Source organism: Phyllobates terribilis, unplaced genomic scaffold, assembly GCF_046119375.1.
Source record: "Phyllobates terribilis strain yellow unplaced genomic scaffold, ASM4611937v1 Scaffold_11__3_contigs__length_659146591, whole genome shotgun sequence".
Classification (NCBI taxonomy): domain Eukaryota; kingdom Metazoa; phylum Chordata; class Amphibia; order Anura; family Dendrobatidae; genus Phyllobates; species Phyllobates terribilis.
In genome coordinates this window covers 236,971,537-236,996,435 of record NW_027362771.1, presented here as the reverse complement: position 1 = coordinate 236,996,435, position 24,899 = coordinate 236,971,537, and positions in this window count along the sequence as shown.

Below are 24,899 nucleotides of genomic sequence, written 5' to 3'. Positions count from 1 at the left end.
CTAATAAAGACCCTGAACTGTTTAAGAGGCCTCCGTTTACTGGCTATCACGGTCGGAATCATCCCCTCCATCATCCCTTATATATACTGCCCTGGGGTCATACTCCTCCCGTGGGGAGTTGAACTATTCAGTGCTGCACATTTATATCAGCCCCAGCGGTCTGCACTGCAGCGGCAGTTAGCCCTGACCGCAATCCACGGGTGGCGTAGTCGGACATTACCTACAGCACATCATAGACTACCACTGGTCTGACCACCCTGAGCCACGGGACCGGGTCGCCACTACCACTCCCAGCATTGCCCTGAAGACCGGTCCCGAGTGCCCCACGGCCCAGGGGGCGAGTCAGCTTTGGCGTAGTCGGCAGGATTGTGACTAACCCGCCACAAACGGGTATTGCGTGCCTGAAAAAGTACCTGAAGAAGAGTTTTCCCGCCATCCGGAGCCGGCTCCCGCCATTTTCAGCCGTCTCCCGCCATCTTCCGTCGGTTCCCGCCATCTTCAGCCGTTTTCCCGCCATCGGACGCCATCTTCAGGACGCCGCGCGGGAAGAAGAGGGGCGTAGACGTCCAAACCGCGCGAGACCTGAAGCTCCGCCCCACGCACCGACGCTGCGCAAGGTCCTGGAAGGGAGAGAGAGCAATGCTGACGTCACCAGGACGCGACGCAAGGTCCTCGTCCGGAGCAGCACCAGCGGAGCCGCGGCCTACAGAAAAGGATCGTCGGAAGGTAGGCCATGCTTAACTAGGGGGGAGGAAGATGTTGGACACGGAGGCGCCCACTACCACCAGCGCAGCTGCAGCAGCGGTGATGCCATTCTCCCTGCCTTACATCCCTGGAGCGGCCTGGCTGCCCAAGTATTCAGGGGAGCCCCATGCACTAACTGACTTTAAGGAAAGGCTGTACAGTTTGTTCCAAGTTTACCCCCTGACAGAGGAACAGAGGATTAGCATACTGACAGGGCAGTTAACTGGCGCAGCCCAGCGGGAGGTAAAGTCATGGCCCGCTGAGGAGAAAAGGACCGTAAAGGACATTCTGGCCCGGCTGTGGGGTACCTTTGATACACGTACCTCCGCTGAAATTAAAATGCGGTTCTACGGGTGTAAGCAGCGGGCACAGGACAGCATCAGAGACTATGCCCTAAATTTGCAGGAAGCCTTGAGAGCCATCAAACAAGCTGACCCTGGCAGCGTGCAGGATACGGATAAGCTACTAACAGAACAGTTCATAGAAGGTCCGCTGTCTAGCGCCCACAGGACCCAGCTGCGCCTCATGTTCTTTCAGAACCCTGATCTGACCTTTGCCCAATTCAAGGACAGGGCCATAAGGGTGCTCCGTGAACCCGCAACAAGTGGCGCTATAAACCCCCGGCGCCCTGCTCTCACCTACCACCAGGAGGCGGCGCCCTCCTCTATGGAATCTGTGGGGGCCGATGCACAGGCCCTGAACCAAGCCCCGTCGAAAGATCTGCACCACCAAGTCCAGGAGCTGACCAGGAGCGTCGCGGCGTTGACCAGGACCGTCCAGGCGTCACAAGTGGACCCGTCAAGACTAGAGATGAGCGTTGTTCTACTCGAACTGTTCGCCAATCTCAAATTCGAGCTGTTTTGGGCGGTGTTCGAGCCGTTCGGCGAACACGAACAATTTGAGAAAAATTCGGCTGTTCGAGGTTATGTTCGATAACTGTTCGTGCACCAAAATCATAACTGGATTTTTTCTCAGTAATGATGAAAATTAATGTTAATACGCAGTTTGAGTGTACAGCGGGGTGGGGGGAGGGGCAGGGGATGGATCTCTGCAGGAACAATGAAGATCTCCATTTTTTTTTCTCTTTCCCGCATTTGCAGTGGGGAGGTGCAATCTGTCAGCCTATCAGCAGCGCACACACGGAGCGAAGTGCTTTTTTTCACACAAGCAAGTGCATGTGTCATTGGCAGTGTATGTCACATGTCCTTGCCCTATAAGACCCAGCCATTTTCCCCGTCGCCACCATTTTCTCACTGCTGCAGCTGCGTGTTAGACGGCACCGCTGTTGCTGTGTGCGCTATACCTTGTTAATTTCAAGCCAATTTTCGCACAAATCTACAGATAGCTTGGGAGTAGGGAATAGTTGTGATTGCAGTCCTTTTAAGGACTAGGTTACAGCATTTCCTATGACTTTTATCAGGCAGGTCTGTGCTCTTAAATAGATAGATTGTGGGAGTAAAGACTAATTGTAATTGGAGTCCTTTTCAGGACTAGGTTACATCAGTTCCTATCAGTTTTTGCCAGGCAGGTCTGTGCCAGTGCTGTGCAAGTTTTTTTCACAGCATTTGGCTGAATCTAGCAAAGCTAATCCTTTTTGGCCTATTGCAGAGTGTGTTAGTCAGTGGAGTAGCCTGTCTGTGTTGCAAGATATACCATCTGTGTATAGAATACCAATTTTTTTACTGCACCTAGTGAAGTAAAATCTTTTGGGCATAGCATCATTCTATTAGTCCATCTATACTGACCTCCATCATGTTGCAAATTGAATATAATTTTTTTCTGCATCTAGCTCTGAAAAAATATTGGGCTTCTAGCTGTGTGTGGGACTTGTTCTATTAATCCATCTATACAGACCTCCATCAGGTTGCAAACTGAATATATTTTTTTCTGCATCTACCTCTGAAAAAATATTGGGCTTCTAGCTGTGTGTGGGACTTGTTCTATTAATCCATCTATACAGACCTCCATCAGGTTGCAAACTGAATATATTTTTTTCTGCATCTACCTCTGAAAAAATATTGGGCTTCTAACTGTGTGTGGGACTTGTTCTATTAATCCATCTATACAGACCTCCATCAGGTTGCAAACTGAATATATTTTTTTCTGCATCTACCTCTGAAAAAATATTGGGCTTCTAGCTGTGTGTGGGACTTGTTCTATTAATCCATCTATACAGACCTCCATCAGGTTGCAAACTGAATATATTTTTTTCTGCATCTACCTCTGAAAAAATATTGGGCTTCTAGCTGTGTGTGGGACTTGTTCTATTAATCCATCTATACAGACCTCCATCAGGTTGCAAACTGAATATATTTTTTTCTGCATCTACCTCTGAAAAAATATTGGGCTTCTAGCTGTGTGTGGGACTTGTTGTATTAGTCCATCTATACTGACCTCCATCAGGTTGCAAACTGAATATATTGTTTTCTGCATCTACCTCTGAAAAAATATTGGGCTTCTAGCTGTGTGTGGGACTTGTTGTATTAGTCCATCTATATTGACCTCCATCAGGTTGCAAACTGAATATATTTTTTTCTGCATCTACCTCTGAAAAAATATTGGGCTTCTAGCTGTGTGTGGGACTTGTTCTATTAATCCATCTATACAGACCTCCATCAGGTTGCAAACTGAATATATTTTTTTCTGCATCTAGCTCTGAAAAAATATTGGGCTTCTAGCTGTGTGTGGGACTTGTTCTATTAATCCATCTATGCAGACCTCCATTAGGTTGCAAACTGAATATATTTTTTTCTGCATCTACCTCTGAAAAAATATTGGGCTTCTAGCTGTGTGTGGGACTTGTTGTATTGGTCCATCTATACTGACCTCCATCAGGTTGCAAACTGAATATATTTTTTTCTGCATCTACCTCTGAAAAAATATTGGGCTTCTAGCTGTGTGTGGGACTTGTTCTATTAATCCATCTATACAGACCTCCATCAGGTTGCAAACTGAATATATTTTTTTCTGCATCTACTTCTGAAAAAATATTGGGCTTCTAGCTGTGTGTGGGACTTGTTCTATTAATCCATCTATACAGACCTCCATCAGGTTGCAAACTGAATATATTTTTTTCTGCATCTACCTCTGAAAAAATATTGGGCTTCTAGCTGTGTGTGGGACTTGTTCTATTAATCAATCTATACAGACCTCCATCAGGTTGCAAACTGAATATATTTTTTTCTGCATCTACCTCTGAAAAAATATTGGGCTTCTAGCTGTGTGTGGGACTTGTTCTATTAATCCATCTATACAGACCTCCATCAGGTTGCAAACTGAATATATTTTTTTCTGCATCTACCTCTGAAAAAATATTGGGCTTCTAGCTGTGTGTGGGACTTGTTCTATTAATCCATCTATACAGACCTCCATCAGGTTGCAAACTGAATATATTTTTTTCTGCATCTACCTCTGAAAAAATATTGGGCTTTTAGCTGTGTGTGGGACTTGTTCTATTAATCCATCTATACAGACCTCCATCAGGTTGCAAATTGAATATAATTTTTTTCGACATCTAACCCAGCCAATAGTTTTGGCCTAATACCACAGTTTGGCCACTCAGCTCTGCTCGGTTCCCATCCATTGTTTTTTTGTGCAAACAACTCCAGAGTTGTGAATTAGTTAACCACCAAAATGAGTGGAAAAAGGCCTGCTGCTGGTGGAAAGGGGAATAGGCGTGTTGGGAAGGGGAAAAAAGGTTGTGTCCGTGGGGTAGGTGTTAAAGCAACAGTAACATCTGCAGAAGAAAGACCATCTTCCAGCCAAACTAAAATGTCTACTTCTTTTAGCGGACAATGTGATAAGATCCCTTTCTTACGGCCACGCCAATCGCTACAAATTCCAGATGAGGCACAAAAACAGCAGGTGCTTCAACGGATATCAAGTGCTCCTTTAAGTGGGCTCTCCTCCACATCAACTTCAACATCACAAATACTCCAGTCCTCAAAGGTGTCACCCCAAACGCACTTGCTTCCTCACAGCTCCCAAATCTCCAGCTGCCCGTCTGAGTATGAGGTAGAACAGATGGTTGAGTCTGCAGAGCTGTTTACTCATACTATAGCCTGTGAATCAGAGGTCGACTCCAGCGCTTCTGTGAATCCAGACGAGGAAATGATCTGCACTGATGCCCAGAATCTTTATGAGTCGGATCCAGGACCAGACGCAGAAGGTTCAGACCATAATGTAGACCCTCATTCCCAGGGCCGGCGTCAGCACCCGGCGCACCCGGGCAAATGCCGGGGCCCTGAGCAGGCAGAGGGGCCCACTGGCGGTCGCACACCCCGCTGGGCTATGGGTGGAGGAGAGCGGTGTCAGCGCCCGCCCTTCTCCGCCGCTTGCTCAGGGCCCCGGCAGCCGGATACTTACCTCTCCCCGTGCCTCCGCAGATCAGCTGTCTTCCTGCTCTGCGCTCCCTGTGACGTCTCAGGTCAGAGGGCGCGATGACGTCTTTACACAGCGCCCTCCCCTGAGCAGTCACAGGGAGCGCTGAGCGGGAAGACGCCGACAACGCTGGAGTTCGGACCCGAGCAGCGGGCAGCGGGCTGCAGCTAGCAGGTGAGGAGAAGGGAGGTGAGTATTTGATTTTTTTTTTTTAATGTATGGAGGCATGGGGCAGTATAAAGAGAAGGGGGGCATCCTGCATGGGGCATTATAAAGAGAGGGGGGGACATCCTGCATCGGGCATTATAAAGAGGGGGGGCATCCTGCATGGGGCATTATAAAGAGGGGGGTTGACATCCTGCATGGGGCATTATAAGGTGGGGAACAGCCTGCATGGGGCATTATAAGGGGGGGCAGCCTGTATGGGGCATTATGTGGGGGGTAACAGCCTGCATGGAGCATTATAAGGGGGGACAGCCTGTATGGGGCATTATGCGGGGGGTAACAGCCTGCATGCAGCATTATATGGGGGCCAGTATCCTGTATGGAGCGTTATAAGGGAACCGGTATCCTGTATGGAGCGTTATAAGGGGACCGGTATCCTGTATGGAGCGTTATATGGGGGCCAGTATCCTGTATGGAGTTTTATAAGGGGACCAGTATCCTGTATGGAGCGTTATATGGGGGCCAGTATCCTGTATGGAGTGTTATATGGGGGCCAGTATTCTGTATGGAGCCTTATATGGGGGCCAGTATTCCGTATGGAGCCTTATATGGAGGCCAGTATTCCATATGGAGCCTTATATGGGGGCCAGTATTCCGTATGGGGCCTTATATGGGGGCCAGTATTCCGTATGGAGCCTTATATGGGGGCCAGTATTCCGTATGGAGCCTTATATGGGGGCCAGTATTCCGTATGGAGCCTTATATGGGGGCCAGTATTCCGTATGGAGCCTTATATGGAGGCCAGTATTCCATATGGAGCCTTATATGGGGGCCAGTATTCCGTATGGGGCCTTATATGGGGGCCAGTATTCCGTATGGAGCCTTCTATGGGGGCCAGTATTCCGTATGGAGCCTTATATGGGGGCCAGTATTCCGTATGGAGCCTTCTATGGGGGCCAGTATTCCATATGGAGCCTTATATGGGGGCCAGTATTCCGTATGGGGCCTTATATGGGGGCCAGTATTCCGTATGGGGCCTTATATGGGGGCCAGTATTCCGTATGGGGCCTTATATGGGGGCCAGTATTCCGTATGAAGCGTTATATGGGGGCCAGTATTCCGTATGGAGCCTTATATGGGGGCCAGTATTCTGTGTGGAGCGATTCACCGGTTTCTGAGCTATTGTGGAATTTACAATAGATATCACTCATGTAATGTAAGAAGTGAAATCTTTGCATTGTACTATATATATATATATATATATATATATATATATATATATTTCTCCGCCGTATCTCTGCATCATGAATCGTGGTATGTGTTAAAGGGGCCCACTGAGACTCTTTCGCCCGGGGCCCAGAAAAACCTGGAGCCGGCCCTGCTCATTCCCAAACTGTAACTCCTGTTGGTGGAGACAATGAGGAAGACGATGATAAGACTCAAATACCTGATTGGAGCGACAACTTTAGTTTTTTGTCAGGGCAGGAACAGGTTGGCTCTGAGGACGACGGGTGTGATAACGCACAGGGTGATGATGATGAGGTTGGAGATCCCACTTACTGTCAACCCACAGTCAGCCAAGAGATGAGGTCAGCAGAGGAGGTGGAGGAAGATGCTAGTGACGACGAGGTCAGGTTGCGCCTTCCTGGACAGAGACGTAGTACTGGAAGCACGTCAGCAACTGCATCCTCAAACACAACTCTGCCTCTCACCACAAGTCGTGGTGGCTCATCAGGTCGCATGGGTGCTAAGCCTTGCATAGCCTGGGCATTTTTTCAGATCGATAAAGATGACCCAACTCGTGTTATCTGTAACATTTGTCAGCAAAAGCTAAGTAGAGGCCAAAAAATACATAGTTTGAGTACTTCATGCATGAACCGGCACATGGACATGAAGCATAAGTTGCAGTGGGAAGCTCAGTGTGCTACAATGCGGCCTAGCCGGCCGGGCCAACCACCGTCTGCCATATCTTGTGCATCCGCGGCCTCTTCATCCTCTGTGACTGGGGGGACAGCAGTCACACCTGTTTTGGGGCGCAGACCTGCCACCTCTTTACCCGCAACAGCCAGCGTGATTGGCAGGTCATCATTTTCTTTGGAGGTAGTAACAGCAGCTGGTGTTGAGCGCTGTCCGACATCGATAGCACCACCTTTGGATCAAGGCAACCTAACATGTCCGCCTGCATCTTCCTCACAGACCGGCAGTTTGCCGGGGACACCCTTATCAACCCCGTCTAAGCACAATAGCCAGCCCTCGGTCCCTCAGATGTGGACAAGTAAAAGACCATTTCCTCCTAGCCATGAGAAAGCTAAGAGGTTGAATTTCACCATCTGCAAGCTCTTGGCTACAGAAATGCTGCCTTTCCGCCTGGTGGACACAGAGGATTTTCGAGACCTTATGTCCGTCGCAGTGCCCCAGTACCAGATGCCCAGTCGGCACTACTTCTCAAAGAAAGGTGTGCCTGCGCTCCACCAGCATGTCGCACACAACATCACCGCTTCTTTGAGAAACTCTGTGAGTGACAGGGTGCATTTCACCACAGACACTTGGACGAGTAGGCATGGACAGGGGCGTTACATGTCGCTGACTGGGCACTGGGTAACTATGGTGACAGCAGGACAAGGGGCTGCTGTCCAAGTCTTGCCGTCCCCACGAGTTGTGCGTCAATCCTCTTTATGTCAAAGTTCCTCCACTGCTTCTGCCTCCTCAACCTCCTCTCGGTCTTCCACCTGCACCCAAAGCCTGTCTGGTCATGCCACAAGCTTTCTAACTGCGCAGAAGGGATCCTGCACACCTCCTTACTATGCTGGCAGTAGGGCTCAACGTCATCAGGCGGTTTTTACATTGAAATGTCTGGGAAATGTGAGTCACACAGCTGAGGAGTTGTGGTCAGCTCTGGAGAACCAATTTCATGAATGGTTGTCTCCACTGGACCTGAAACCAGGGAAGGCCGTGTGCGACAATGCTGCAAACCTGGGTGCGGCCCTTCGCCGGGGCAATGTCACACACGTGCCTTGTATGGCTCACGTGTTGAACCTGGTTGTCCAGCAATTTTTAGCCCACTATCCCAGACTAGATGGCCTTCTGCAGAGGGCACGGTCGCTGTGTGCTCACTTCCGCCGTTCGCATCCCGCAGCTCAGCGACTTACATCTCTACAGAAGTCGTTGGGCCTGCCACTTCACCGGCTAAAATGCGATGTGCCTACCCGGTGGAATTCAACTCTGCACATGTTGCAGCGACTGTGGCAGCACCGACAAGCCCTGGTGCAATACGTTCTGACGTATAGCCTGGGCCAACGAGATTCAGAGGTGGGGCAAATCACGCTGGAGGAGTGGTCTCAGATCAGGGACCTATGCACCCTTCTGCACAGTTTTGAAATGGCGACGAAGATGTTTAGTGCTGACGATGCCATTATCAGCATGACTATTCCGGTGATTTACATGCTGGAGCACATGTTAAACAGAATTCGGAGTCAGGTGGTGGCACAAGAGGAGGTGGAGGAAGTAGAGGAGGAGGAGTTGTATGCGGAAGGGCTAACATCTGCAAGGTCCAGACGGTCGGCAGCACCAAGGCGGCAGGCATGTGAGGGTGGGGGAGATGGTTTTACCAGGGCGCATGGTAGCAGCCAAACTAGTGAGGAAGGTGCAGGAGCCCAGGAAGAAGTGGAGGACGAACTGATGGAAGACTCATCAGATGAGGGAGACCTTGATCACATTTCTGTTGTGCGAGGTTGGGGGGAGAGGACAGAGGAAGGAAGCATGATTGTTACCTCGCCACCAACACAACAGGGACTTGGTGCTCCTGGATGCGCAACACACATGAGTGCCTTCTTGCTGCACTACCTGCAACATGACCCTCGAATTGTGAGAATTAGAAATAATCCTGACTACTGGGTTGCCACACTGTTAGATCCCCGGTACAAAAGTAAATTTGCAGAAATTATTCCTGCCATAGAAAGGGATGCACGCATGCAGGAGTATCAGCAGAGACTGTTGCAGAATCTTACATGTGCTTTTCCACAAAATACCAGTGGTGCACGTAGTGAATCTCACAGTTCCAACTTGCCAACCGTGGGACCGTCAAGTGTTCAGCACTCAAACCGTAACAGAACCACAGTATCTGCTGGTAACATCAATTTTGCGGAATCATTTCACCACTTTTTTAGCCCATCCTTTGCAAGGCCACAGGAGACAAGAAGTCTGACACATAGTCAACGCCTAGAGACGATGGTACAGGAGTATCTCCAAGTAAACATTGAAGCCACGACTGTGTCACTGGACCCTTGCTCTTTTTGGGCTTCCAATCTGGATAAATGGCCGGAGCTAGCCACTTACGCCTTGGAGATCTTGTCATGCCCCGCAGCCAGCGTTCTGTCTGAACGTGTGTTCAGCGCTGCTGGTGGTGTGCTGACAGATAAGCGCACGCGGCTCTCCACTGATAATGTAGACAGACTCACGTTCATAAAGATGAACAAATCATGGATCCGAAATGACTTTTCTACCCCTGTGTCATCCTGGGGAGAGTAAAAGCTTGATGATTGGTTAAAATCACCCTACCAACCGTTTTAAGTTTTCAAATTACTAATCATGTTTATCTGTATCTTGGCTGGAAAATAATTTGGGCTTTGTAGCAGTGTGCAGCACTGATTCTATTAGGCCATCTATAATAAGCTCCACCAGATTTAAAATTACTAATCATGTTTATCTGTATCTTGACTGGAAAATAATTTGGGCTTTGTAGCAGTGTGCAGCACTGATCCTATTAGGCCATCTATACTAAAGCTTCACCAGATTTAAAATTAATAATAATTTTTAGCTGCATCTAGCCCGGAAAATAATTTTGGGGCTCCGAGATGCGCAAGACACATAAGTGCCTTCTTGCTGCACTACCTGCAGCATGACCCTCATATTGTCAGAATTCGAAGTAATCATGACTACTGGGTTGCCACACTCTTAGATCCCCCAAACTTTTCGATCAACCTTTTCATTTTAATAAAGACCAAAAAATGGTCATTTTTGAAATTATAAGCATTAGCAGGTTGTTAGAAACTGAAATCAAACAGTTTTCAACTCAAAACTTTATTCTAGGTGATGTTACATTTTCACATAGGACCCCTTGTTCGAAAGGAGCTTCTGAACTCTCTCGTCCATTGAATTTGTCAGGTTTTGGATGGTTTCTGCTTCAATTGTTTTGCATGAGGACAGAATACCCTCCCAGAGCTGTTGCTTAGATGTGAACTGCCTCCCGCCATCATAGACACTCCTTTTAATGATGCTCCAAAGGTTCTGAATGGGGTACAGGTCAGGGGAGCATGGGGGTCACACCATAAGTTTGTCCCCTTTTATGCCCATATCAGCCAGAGATGCAGATGTTTTATGTGCAGCATGAGATGGTGCATTATCATGCAGAAAAATGATCTTGCTGTGAAATACACGGTTCTTCTTCTTGAACCATGGCAGGAAGTGCTGTTTGAGAAAATCCACATACATTATGGAGTTCATCTTTAGCGCCTTCAGGGATCCTAAAGGGGCCGACAATCTCTCTCCCCATGATTCCAGCCCAAAACATTACTCCACCTCCTCCTTGTTGGCGCTGTAGCCGTGTTTGCGTGGGGTGTCCATCAACCAACCATCCTCCACTCCATCCATCTGGACCATCGAGCGCTGCACGGCACTCATCCGTGAACAAAACAGTTTTGAAATCAGTCTTCATGTAATGTTTGGCCCACTGGAGCCGTTTCTGCTTGTGTGAAGTGGATAGAGGAGGTCGACAGGATGGCGTATGCACAGCTGCAAACCTCTGATGACCCTGCATCTTGTTGTTCGGGGGACGTTGGAGGCAAAAGCAGCTTCAAAAACTTGTCTGCTGCTATGACAAGGCTTTTTTGCCGCTGCTCTTTCAACCTGACGTAATTGCCTGTAGGAAAGAGTCCTCAATTTGCCCTTATCAGCACGCACACGTGTGTACTGTGAATCAGCTACATACTTCTTGATTGCCAAGACAGTTCATCCTGATCATCGCACAATGTTGATTGTAGTCATGCCTTGACCTAAACACTCCACAATTTGTTGCTTCTCAGCAGCCGACACATCCTTTTTCTTTCCCATTTTGGCAGAAAATGTAGGCTGCTTAATAATGTGAGACAGCCTTCTTAAGTAGTCTTGCCTTTCATTGGACACACCTGCCAAACTAATTAGCACAGGTGTCTGCAATTGCTTACAGTGATATAAAGAGCCCTGACACACATCACCATCAATGAGTTTAACTGACAAACAAATTCTTTCCTTATCACTCCTAAACACTTTTTGCATAATAATTTGGAACGCAGTGTACATGTGCTTTTCCACAAAACACCAGTGGTTCACGTAGTGAATCTTACAGTTCTAACTTGCCAACCGTGGTCTGTATGGAGTTGTTCAATAAAGGGCCCAAAATTAAGATAACATAGATGGGAGAGGTCTCTATGAATAGGAATTCCTAAGTATTTGATACCCTGTGAGGGCCAGGCAAAGGGAAAGTTGGACTGGATGGAATCCTATATGGATTTGGGGAGGGAGACATCGAGGGCCTCAGACTTCGCTGCATTGATTTTAAAATTTGACCATGTAACAAAGTGATCTATTTCAGCCATAACAGCATGGATGGATATATGTGATTGAGTGATATATACTAGGACATCATCAGCAAATAGAGAGCACTTGTACTCGGTGCCTCCCACCTCAATCCACCTAATATTGGGGTTATGGCGAATTGATGAGAGCAGGTGCTCCGTCACTAGGATGTATAAGAGAGGGGACAGAGGACATCCCTGCCTTGTCCCATTGGTGATTGTGAAAGGTGATGAAAATGTTCTGATGCACCCCCTGGGCCTTGGGACACCCGGAGCCGGACCCTTTTTGGTGGATGCTGGTGGTTGTAGTCTTCGTGGCGGCGACCCGGTTCCGTGGCTCAGGGTGGTCAAACCAGTGGCGGAACTATTTATGTGGTTTTGATGTTTAAATGTCCGACTACGCCACCCGTGGATTGCGGTCAGAGTGAACCGCCGCTGCAGGGCAGACCGCTGAGGCTGGTGTTGTGGGTGCAGCAGAGCGTAGCATAACTCCCCACGGGAGGAGTATAGCCTCAGGGCAGTGTATGCGGAGGATGGGGGTGATGGTGCAGGGCAGCAGCAGTAACGACACGGAGCCAGTGATGCAGTCCAGGGCCTTTACTCACAGTTCTTATTATCCAGACCACGTCTGCAGGTAACGGCTGCCCACGTCGTACTGTGCTCACCAGGTGAGGGGCTCAGACAACTCCCAGATAACTTTGGAGCGCTTCACAGGACCCCCTTTGTGTGTCCTTTGTCTGGCCTTTCTTACCAACCCTTCTGTCCGGCTGCCTCGGGCCTCCTCTTGGTAAACTTGGCGCCAGTTTCCCTGACCCTATGTGGTGCCTTCCTAGCGGGTGTAGCGAGGGGCTGCGCCACATAAAATGTCACAGCCTCCGGTTTCTAGCTGAGGGTCGTTTCCTGCCTCCACTAGTTTCGGGGACCGGTCTCCCCCTTTGGCCTGACCCCTCCACGCAGGTGGATTCGGGCGTGCGGTGGCGACTCGCCCGTCCGCACCCCTGGGATCCCTTCATTCCTCGTTCCTGGAGCCTTCTCCGCTCCTCTTCCTTCCTTCTCCCTCTTCCAGGCCTGGGCCTCTGTTACTAGGCCCGCCTCCGGAGCAGAGCTCATGCAGAGCCCCTGCTCCCTGCCACTTCTGCTCAGACTTCTCTGCACTGAACTAAAATGGTGCCCACCTTTTATACTCCCTTCTCAATGCACCCAGGAACTGCTTCCTCCCTGCTCCTGCACTACAGGGTTCCCCTTCCTCAGTGTTCCCTCCCCCCACTCCAGCCAGGGACAGGGACTGTCGTGCCCATCTCAGAGGCATATTGGTCGCCCTGCCCCACGGCAATGTGGTGTAATGCATGCAGGTGTCGGGTCCTGATCCACACTCCATCCTCACCTGAGAGTGAGATATCACACCTCTGGGTGAGGTGCAATACCTCTGTAGCAACCGAGCCCTCAGGGTGCTACAGTTCCATTTATCTTCAGCCTAGGTGACGTATTGTGATACAGGGCCGTGATTTTGGCTATAAAAGGGTCCCCTAGACCCCTACCCCAAGCTTTTTAAGAGAATCATATATGGCGTGCCAGGAGACTCTATGGAATGCTTTCTCAGCATCCAACGAGAGTATCTAATTACAAATTTTTAACTGCATCTAGCCCAGGAAATACTTTGTGCCTAGTAGCAGTGTCTGCTAGTCAGCGGATTATCCCGGCTGTTAAGCAAGCTACACCACCTGTAGTTTAGACACTTAATTTTTTCAAAGGAAATGCTTCGGGACCATGGGATACTCAGTGAAGAGCATCAGGAGGCACCCCAAGGCATAGGGGCTGGGACTGGCAGTAGGATGCCTTGCGGTGGACAGCCGAGCTCGATCCTTATAAAAGCTTTTTATCTGCAGCAGCTTTAGTGGACGCTACTGGAGCTGGAATTACGCGGCTGCTGGCATGAGACTTGCCCTCCAATAGATCCTTGTAAATGGATTTAAAGTGTATTCATTCAAATTAGAGAGACAATTTAAATTAAAAAGCTTAGAGCTGCCTCCACCACAGGGGGGCTCGCTCGACCCACCAGCGGACAGGCACCAGTATTGGGAGAGGGGGGCTGGCCATCAGGGTTCACCGCGGCTCTGGCACAAACCCGGCGACACGGAGGTGGCACGGGCAGGAGCGGACTGGCCGTGTCGGCTTCTCACTTTTTGGATTTTAGAAGGGCATGACATGCCTATATCTGTGTCTCCCCCTCCTTTTACTCCTCCACCTCTTTTATTTTCGCATGACTATATGTACTTGTCACTTTTCCATGTGTTAGTTATGTCTTCTGAGCAGTTTGTCAGCTTTTGGACACCTTTGAAGGTGTTTTCTATGTGTTTCTATGTGTTTTTGTTTGCCTGCCATTGGTTTTAATGGTTTTCGAAGGTGTTCGACGAACAGTTCGACGAACAGTTCGGCGAACACACGGGTGTTCGACGAACCGAACCGAACTCGAACACTACGGGGGTGGCTCAACCCTAGTCAAGACCAATCGAGTTGGCTTCAAGTACGGAGGATGTCCCATGGCGTCGACAGAGGAGGACCCCGTCGTTCCGAGGGAGGCCCACAGACCGCTACGCAGAGGATGGACAGCCCATTTGCCGTCGATGCAACCAGCCCGGACACATTTCCTGGTACTGTAATTTAAACGGGTCCAACCTGGGGCAGAGGGCCAACCCCCAAGCATAAGATCACCAGGCCCTTACAATTGGTGTAATAAGTACGTTGGGGGGCGCCCGGTTTTACCCGTGGTGCTGGACGGTATCCCCATGAGCGCCTTGCTGGATACCGGGTCGCAAGTAACCACTATCTCTTATGTACTTTTTAAGCAGTATTGGACTGATGCTGATATAACACGGTATCCAGACAGTGACTTGAGCATCATTGCCAGTAATGGCTTGCCTGTGCCGCAGATGGGGTTCAAAGAGATGACCATTAAGATTGGTAAAGTTGAACTGCCGGCACAGGGAGTGATTATTGTGGACATTGACCGTCGTGAAAGTCACCCTAAAATAACTGTGGGTACTAACGTGATTGAAAATTGTCTTTCAGAGGTAATTGTAATTCTACAACAGGTGGCGGTGAATGCTAGTTCTAGCCAACAGAGAGTCCTCAACAAGGAGATAAAAGCCCTGATGAGACGGCAGCAGGTAGAACTGTCTGGTGGTGAGATCGGTAGCGTAAGGCTGAGTGACCCATTCCCCATTTCCATGCCTCCCAAAAGTGAAATGATGATCTGGTGTCGGACTGCAATCGGGTTGAGAGGTAGAGACTACCAAGCCATGGTAGAACCCGTGTACTCAGACAGCAGGCCCACCATTTTGACAGCCCGGGGGGTGGTTGATGTCCGCCATGGGAGGGTGCCCGTTCGCATTCTCAACATTGGGGAGAGAGAGGTACACTTACCCAGGTACGCTACACTTGCCAAACTGTTTGCTGTCGAACACAAAGCTATCAGGGCCGTGGAGCCTTTGCCTCCATCTCCACAGGCGGAGGGTAATGGCTCCCAGAAACAAAAGGAGGACTGGTGCCAGAAACTCCATGTGGGTGCTGACTCCACTCCCCTGTACCAAAAACAAGGAGTCTACCGGGTGGTCCAGGAGTACGAGAGAATTTTTAGTAAGCACCCGCTAGACTTCGGCAGAGTAAAAGGGATAGAACACCATATCCCCACGGGGAGCCACCCACCAATAAAAGAGAGACATAGACCTGTACCCCCTGCACATTATCAGAACGCAAAGGGCATGCTAAGAGAAATGAAAGAAGCTGGGGTCATTAGAGATAGCTGTAGCCCCTGGGCAGCCCCCCTGGTTCTGGTAAAAAAGAAAGACGGCACCATGAGAATGTGCGTGGACTATAGACAAATCAACCGTATCACCCACAAAGACGCATATCCGCTGCCTAGAATAGAGGAGTCTTTAGCCGCACTAAAATCAGCTAACTTCTTTTCTACTTTGGACCTTACTAGCGGGTACTGGCAGGTTCCTGTGGCAGAGGCTGACAAGGAGAAGACCACCTTCACCACCCCGATGGGACTGAGCGAGTTCAACTGTATGCCCTTCGGGCTCTGCAACGCACCAGGGACCTTCCAGAGGCTGATGGAATGCTGTCTAGGGCACCGAAACTTCAAGACGGTCCTCCTTTACCTGGACGACGTGATCGTCTATTCGAAGACTTACGAGGACCAACTAAAGCACCTGGCCGAGGTGTTCGAAGCCCTGGCAGGCTACGGCCTGAAGGTGAAACCATCAAAGTGTCACCTGTTGAAACCAAAAGTCCAGTACCTAGGGCACGTGGTAAGTGTGGAAGGAGTAGCCCCCAACCCTGACAAGGTCACAGCAATCAAGAGCTGGCCAAGCCCCTCGAACATCAAAGAAGTGAGGCAGTTCCTCGGGTTTGTAGGCTACTACCGAAGGTTCATCCCTGGGTTCACTAAGATGGCAGCTCCTATGCAGGACCTCCTGATAGGACAGTCTAAGTCCAGAAGCCAAAAGCCACCCTTCAAGTGGGATAAACCGGAAGAGGAGTCCTTCCGCCAGTTGAAGATGGCCCTCACAGGGGATGAGATCCTGGCCTACCCTGATTATGGCCAGCCTTTTATTCTTCACACAGACGCCAGTAATGTGGGACTGGGAGCCGTACTGTCACAAAACCAACAGGGCAGAGAAAGGGTGATCGAGTACGCCAGCCGGAAGCTGAGGCCCACCGAGAGGAACCCGGAGAATGACAGCTCCTTCAAGCTAGAATTCTTGGTGGTGGTGTGGGCCGTAACGGAACGCTTCAAGCATTGCCTGGCCTCCGCAAAGTTCACTGTGTACACAGACAACAACCCGTTAACACACCTAGACAGTGCAAGACTTGGTGCCTTGGAACAGCGGTGGATGGCCCGTCTCTCCAATTATGACTTCGTGATCAAGTACCGGGCAGGCAAAACCAATGCCAACGCTGACGCCCTGTCGAGAATGCCTCACTTACCTGAAGGTGACGAAGACCCAGAGGAGCTGGAGGAGGTAGAACTCCCCGCGTTTCACCAGTATGGGGCCGCTCAATACTCCCACCGCGTGAAGGAGGAAGATTTAACAACCGTTATGATCAATCACCTACCTCACCACAGCTGGGCCGAGACCCAAGATAGTGATCCTGCGATCCGCCTTGTGAAAAATCTGCTGACCCAGGAAGACGCCCGCTTAGATCCGGATGCTCCAGAGGAAGCCAAGCAGCTATGGAAAGAGAAGAGCAAGCTGTTCCTCTATGAAGGCAAGCTGTGCAGAAGACTTGTCAACCACCGGACACACGAGCTGACCTGGTAAGTCGTGGTCCCAAGGCGAGATGCAGCTATGGTCCTGGGGGCTTACCATGACAGAGCGGGGCACTTCGGTTGGAAGAAACTGGAGTTCCTGCTAAGAGGACGGTTCTTTTGGGTCGGCATGAGAGGGGCTGTAGAGAAGTGGTGCAGGGACTGTGGCCCTTGTAACTTAAGGAGAAAAGACCGCACCAGCCAGAAGACACCCTTGAAGCCCATCGTCACCCAGCAGCCTCTTGAGCTGGTAGCTCTGGACCACGTCAAATTGGCTCGAAGCCGGTCAGGATACATCTACGCCCTGACAATCGTGGACCACTATTCCCGTTTTCTAGTGGTGGTCCCTGTAAAAGACTTGACAGCCCAAACGGCGGCGAGAACCTTCCAGCAATACTTCTGCCGTCCACACGGGTATCCGGAACAGGTCCTGACGGACCAGGGTCCAGCGTTCGAAGCTGAAATCTTCCAAGAATTCTGCAACCTCTATGGCTGTAAGAAGATTCGGACAACGCCTTACCACCCACAAACCAACGGGATGTGTGAGAAAATGAACAATATAGTCATCGATCTCCTGAAGACGTTGCCCCTGGAGGAACGCAGCCTGTGGCCAGAAAAACTGCTGGACCTGATAGACTTATACAACCATATCCCAGTGAATGCTACAAACTGCACCCCGGCTTACCTGATGCGAGCCAGACCAGGTAAGCTGCCCATGGACCTGGAGATGGGAGTCCTAACACCTGAGGACACCTCCCCGGATGTGGACTGGGATACGGAAAGGCGACTGCAGTACAAGAAGGTACAGGAGAGTTTGGAGAAGAGCCTGGCCCAGGTGAGAGAAAGGCAAGAAAGACTCTTCAACCAACACGCCCCTGCTGGTCCCCTAGAACCTGGTGAGCAGGTCCTGAAGCGAAAGAGAAGGCTACATAAGTTGGACGACCAGTGGGAAAGGAAACCCTACACCGTACTGCAGTCTGATCACGACAACTCGAAGGTGTGCGTGATCACCAAGGATGGAGGAGAAACCACTAGTACCGTCTCCAGAGAAAAAGGTTCCCCAAGCAACTCCGTAGTGCAGAAGAGGATCAAAGTGACCTTGAACCCGCAGAGGACAAGGAAGAAATGATCAGCACCGTTCTCGGAGAGTTCCCTCCGCCTTGGACTCGAATAAACGATGCCATAGTGGTACCCGTCCTGCATTTCCTGCAACCGGCTCAGCAACAACCTACACCAGAGCCGGAAGGTGAAGAAGAGCAAGCAGTTCCAGAGGCAGAAGAGCCGGCACCAGCAGCCCAGGAGAATCAACCCTCTGCTGACAGTGAGCCTGCCATGCCTGCGGTAAGCCAGAGGACCCGCAGACAGCTGCCTGCCCTGCCTGTAAGTCTAGCCAGTGACTGTACCCTAAATGGTAGTGAAGAAAACCAGGTCGGTCCACCATCAGACAGTGGGTTACGCAGGTCAACCAGGAGCACAAAGGGGCAGATACCCGCTCGCTGGAGAATATAGGGTGCACTGAAACTGTAAATAACCCTGTTGCCAAGTGTTGAAATGTTTGCAAAGTTACATGCATGATTAGTAATTGTGTATTTCAGTTTCTTACAGTTACCGTATGGACTCAAAGGTTATGGACTTTTAATAACCGGGACTTTGTATGGGCTGCGTTCGGAGCCTAACCAAGGAATTAACTAAGACTGTAAAGGATTTGGGGCTAGGACAGACCCCCCCACCTGGTTAAGGTTCCCCGTTGTGTTGGTGAAATGGACACCCGGTCACAGACCACACTGTGACCTTAAGAACTCAACCTGTGCGTCGTTTGTCTACTGATGTTTTATGGTCATGCATATTATCTTTGTTTATTGTTTAGTCCCGGAGTACTAAATTTTACTAGGGGGGAATGTGTCACCCTGGCCTGGATGCCACAAATATAATAAAGCTGTGTCTGAGAGCAAGGGGGAGGTCCTCTAGTCAAGGACCATTAGCATGCAGCACCTCCTGTCCCAGACCAGTAGGGGGAGCAGGCTGCCCCTATAAAAGCTGGAGCTGGGGGCAGGGTTAGGGAGAACTGGACATCCTGTCTCTGGATTGAGAGGTGTCCCAGAACAGGGACAGACAGTTGTGTTGCAGCCTAAGAGGCCGTGTGGCAGTAGGAGAGCCGCAAGCCAGGGACAAAAGGTGAAATGAGCCTGTCCTGGCAGATAAAGAAACTAATCGAGCAGACTTTGGTGTCTGAGGCTGGGAGGATTCCAGGTCATACAGCAGATAACCAGTCCGCAGGGGACTGTATGTTCCTTGGCCTAAGAAGCCCGGAGGCTCCGCCACAGCAGAAAGGACCAGCAAAGTCGTACCAGGCCGGGAGTAGAAAGGGACCCAAGTTGCAACCCATACGGGCGAGAGGACACGGTGAGCTCGGGAACGTGGGCTGTTACACTACAAGGAGGGAAATAGCCAGAAGGAGCACAGAGCGCACGGTAGGCCTACACCCTCACCCTGACCAGGGTCAGCTTCCCACTTGTTCTCAGACATCCAGGCCCCCTCCTAGCCGGGCCTGTTTCTGGGTCATTTTACCTGTTCTAATAAAGACCCTGAACTGTTTAAGAGGCCTCCGTTTACTGGCTATCGCGGTCGGAATCATCCCCTCCATCATCCCTTATATATACTGCCCTGGGGCCATAGTCCTCCCGTGGGGAGTTGAACTATTCAGTGCTGCACATTTATATCAGCCCCAGCGGTCTGCACTGCAGCGGCGGTTAGTCCTGACCGCAATCCACGGGTGGCGTAGTCGGACATTACCTACAGCACATCATAGACTACCACTGGTCTGACCACCCTGAGCCACGGGACCGGGTCGCCACTACTACTCCCAGCATTGCCCTGAAGACCGGTCCCGAGTGCCCCACGGCCCAGGGGGCGAGTCATATATATATATATATATATATATATATATATATATATATATATATATATATATACACAGTTATAAGAAAAAGTTTGGGCACCCCTATTAATATTAAGCTTAATGTTTTATAAAAATTGGTGGTTTTGCAACAGCTATTTCAGTTTGATATATGTAATAACTGTTGGACACAGTAATGTTTCTGCCTTGAAATGAGGTTTATTGTACTAACAGAAAATGTGCAATCTGCATTCAAACAAAATTTGACAGGTGCATAAGTATGGGCACCCTTATCATTTTCTTGTTTTAAATACTCCTACCTACTTTTTTCTGACTTACTAAAGCACTTTTTTTGGTTTTGTAACCTCATTGAGCTTTGAACTTCATAGCCAGGTGTATGCAATAATGAGAAAAGCTACTTAAAGTGGCCACTTGCAAGTTGTTCTCCTGTCTGAATCTCCTCTGAAGAGTGGCATCATGGGCTCCTCAAAACAACTGTCAAATGATCTGAAAACAAAGATTATTCAACATAGTTGTTCAGGGGAAGGATACAAAAAGCTGTCTCAGAGATTTAACCTGTCAGTTTCCACTGTGAGGAACATAATAAGGAAATGGAAGAACACAGGGACAGTTCTTGTTAAGGCCAGAAGTGGCAGGCCAAGAAAAATATCAGAAAGGCAGAGAAGGAGAATGGTGAGATCAGTCAAGGACAATCCTCAGACCACCTCCAGAGAGCTGCAGCATCAACTTGCTGCAGATGTTCTCACTGTGCATCGGTCAACTATCCAACGCACTTTGCACAAGGAGAAGCTGTATGGGAGAGTGATGCGAAAGAAGCCGTTTCTGCAAGCACGCCACAAACAGAGTCGGCTGAGGTATGCAAAAGCACATTTGGAGAAGCCAATTTCTTTTTGGAAGAAGGTCCTGTGGACTGATGAAACCAAGATTGAGTTGTTTGGTCATACAAAAAGGCGTTATGCATGGCGGCAAAAAAACACAGCATTCCAAGAAAAACACTTGCTACCCACAGTAAAATTTGGTGGAGGTTCCATCATGCTTTGGGGCTGTGTGGCCAATGCCGGCATCGGGAATCTTGTTAAAGTAGAGGGACGCATGGATTCCACTCAGTATCAGCAGATTCTTGACAATAATGTTCAAGAATCAGTGACAAAGTTGAAGTTACGCAGGGGATGGATCTTTCAGCAATGCAATGAACCAAAACACTGCTCCAAATCTACTCAGGCATTCATGCAGAGGAACAATTACAATGTTCTGAAATGGCCATCCCAGTCCCCAGACCTGAATATCATTGAACATCTGTGGGATCATTTGAAGAGGGCTGTCCATGCTCGGCGACCAACAAACTTAACTGAACTGGAATTGTTTGGTAAAGAGGAATGGTCAAAAATACCTTCATCCAGGATCCAGGAAATCATTAAAAGCTACAGGAAGCGACTAGAGGCTGTTATTTTTGCAAAAGGAGGATCTACTAAATATTAATGTCACTTTTCTGGTGAGGTGCCCATATTTATGCACCTGTCAAATTTTGTTTGAATGCAGATTGCACATTTTCTGTTAGTACAATAAACCTCATTTCAAGGCAGAAACATTACTGTGTCCAACAGTTATTACATGTATCAAACTGAAATAGTTGTTGAAAAAACACCAATTTTTATAAAACATTAAGCTTAAGATTAATAGGGGTGCCCAAACTTTTTCATATAACTGTATATATATATATAATCGATAATTATAGAGGTAGGACTCATGCACATCCTTAAAAAAGTATGCATGTAGGCATCATAACCACCCAGGAAAAATTAAGAGGGAGGGTCGCATGATGACCATCTAAAAATTTTAAGTAAGGGCCACCTCATGGCCCTATAAAGAATTTGAGTAGTGGCTGCCTGACAACCCTCTAAAGATATTGAGTGAGGGCTGCCTGATAACCCTCTAAAGATATTGAGTGAGGGCTGCCTGATGACCCTCTAAAGATTTTGAGTGAGGGCTGCCTGATGACCCTATAAAGATTTTGAGTGAGGGCTGCATGATGACCCTGTAAAGATTTTGAAAGAGGGCCGCCTGATGACCCTACAAAGATTTTGAGTGAGGGCTGTCTGATGGCCCTCTAAAGATTTTGAGCGAGGGCCATCTGATGACTCTTCATTTGAAAAGACTTTATGTTCCACTGCTCTAATCCGGTGGGGTTGAGAAGTCTGGGCCAATCCAGGCCTTGTTCATTTTGATAAGAGTCAGCCTGTCAGCATTTTCTGTTGACAGGTAGATGTGCCTATCAGTTATTTTGAACCCGGCAGCACTAAAAACCCGCTCTGACAAAATGCTAGCGCAGGGCAGGCCACCACCTCCAAGGCGCAGAGGGACAATTCATGCCACGTAATCAGCTTGGATACCCAATAGTTGTACGGCACTGAGGAATCACAGAGGATGCTGGTACGGTTGGCTAGGTACTCCTTCACCATCTTGCAAAACTTTTCCCTCCTTGTAAGACTGCCCCATGCATCAGGACCTGGGCACTGGAAGGGTCTAATGAAACTGTCTAAGACCTTTGATAGTGTTCCCCTGCCTCTGTTGGACCTGGTGATTGTCTCCCTTGCCTCTCTTCCTTGGTTGCCCAAGGATCTATGACTACTGCCGCCAGCGTTGTAAGATGGGATTTTTTTTACTAATTGTTCAACTAGGGCCTTCTGGTATTGCACCATTTTACTAGCTCTCTCTGGCGCAGGATGGAGAGATGGAAAGTTCTTCTTGTAGCGTGGGTTGAGAAGGGTGAGCAACCAATAATCAGTGTTGGCCAAAATACGCATAACGTGAGGGTCACAGGAAAGGCCCATGTGCTAGACTCCCAACAGGCAAGACTTCCCTGTCTCCACCATCTCCTCCTCCTTCCTCTCCTTCCCTTCCTCCTCTTCAGCCCATCAAAGCTGAACAGACAGGATGAAGCTGGTGTGGGTAATACCCTTTGTGGCACAGGCAACCATCTCCTGTTTCTCCTCTTCCACAGCCCCCTTCTCCTCATTATCATCTAATCCCTGCTGAGAAGATGAGATGAGGCTGGGCTTGGTAATATCACCCTATGTACTTTCTTCCTCAATATCCCCCAAGTCCACATGCAAAGCTTCCTCTTTACTTATGAGCAGCGAGCATTTGAGTAGAAACACAAGCAGGATGGTTACGCTGATTATTGCATCATCACCGCTCATCATTTTGTTTGATTTCTCAAAGTTTTGTAGAACCTCACTGATGTCAGACATCCATGCCCAATAGGCGGTTGTTATGTGTGGTGGCAGACCGGAATACCGTAAGACATATTGTAGCTGGTATTCAACTACTGTCCTCTGCTACTCACAAAGCCTTGCCAACATGTGTAATGCGGAGTTCCAGTGTGTTGTCACGTCGCACACCAATCGGTGAGCTAGCACTTGCAAGCGCAGCTGCAGCACTGCCAGAGCGACGGTAGTTGTAGATGACTTGCGGAAGTGGGCGCAGATGCGGCGTACCTTTACAAGTAGCTCTGGCAATTTGGGATAGGTTTTCAGAAAGCTCTGAACCATTAAGTTGAGCACATGGGCAAGGCATGGTACGTGTGCGAGCTTGCTAAGCTTCAGAGCCGCCACCAGTATACGGACATTATCACACACGACCATGCCTGGTTGCAGTTTCAGTGGCGAGAGCCACAGATCTGTCTGGCTTGTTATACATCTCAAAAACTCTGCAGCGGTGTGATGTTTGTCACTTAAGCAAATGAGTTTCAGCAGAGCCTGTTGCCACTTCACCGAGGCAGTGCTGCAATGCTTCCAGCTTGCGACTGATATGAACAACATGCTCAGAGTTGACAATTTGGATATGGAGGATAAGGTGGAGATGGTGCAAGAACTGGTGCAGGAGGTGGAAGAAACCCTGATGGAACTAGGGCCCGCAATCTTCGGCGTCAGTAGCACATGTGCCGTCCCAGGGTGCAACTCGGTCCTGGCCTCCACAAGGTTCACCCAGTGTGCCGTCAGGGAAATGTACAGTGCTGGCCAAAAGTATTAGCACCCCTGAAATTCTGTCAGATAATACTCAGTTTCTTCCTGAAAATTATTGCAATCACAAATTCTTTGGTATTATTATCTTCATTTAATTTGCTTGCAAGGAAAAAACACAAAAGAGAATGAAGCAAAAATCAAATCATTGATCATTTTACACAAAACTCCAAAAAAGGGCCGGACAAAAGTATTGGCACCCTCAGCCTAATACTTGGTTGCACAACCTTTAGCCAAAATAACTGCGAACAACCGCTTCCGGTAACCATCAATGAGTTTCTTACAATGCTCTGCTGGAATTGTAGACCATTCTTCTTTGGCAAACTGCTCCAGGTCCCTGATATTTGAAGGGTTCCTTCTCCAAACTGCCATTTTGAGATCTCTCCACAGGTGTTCTATGGGATTCAGGTCTGGACTCATTGCTGGCCACCTTAGAAGTCTCCAGTGCTTTCTCTAAAACCATTTTATAGTGCTTTTGGAAGTGTGTTTTGGGTCATTGTCCTGCTGGAAGACCCATGACCTCTGAGGGAGACCCAGCTTTCTCACACTGGGCCCTACATTATGCTGCAAAATTTGTTGGTAGTCTTCAGACTTCATAATGCCATGCACACGGTCAAGCAGTCCAGTGCCAGAGGCAGCAAAGCAACCCCAAAACATCAGGGAACCTCCGCCATGTTTGACTGTAGGGACCGTGTTCTTTTCTTTGAATGCCTCTTTTTTTTTTCCTGTACACTCTATGTTGATGC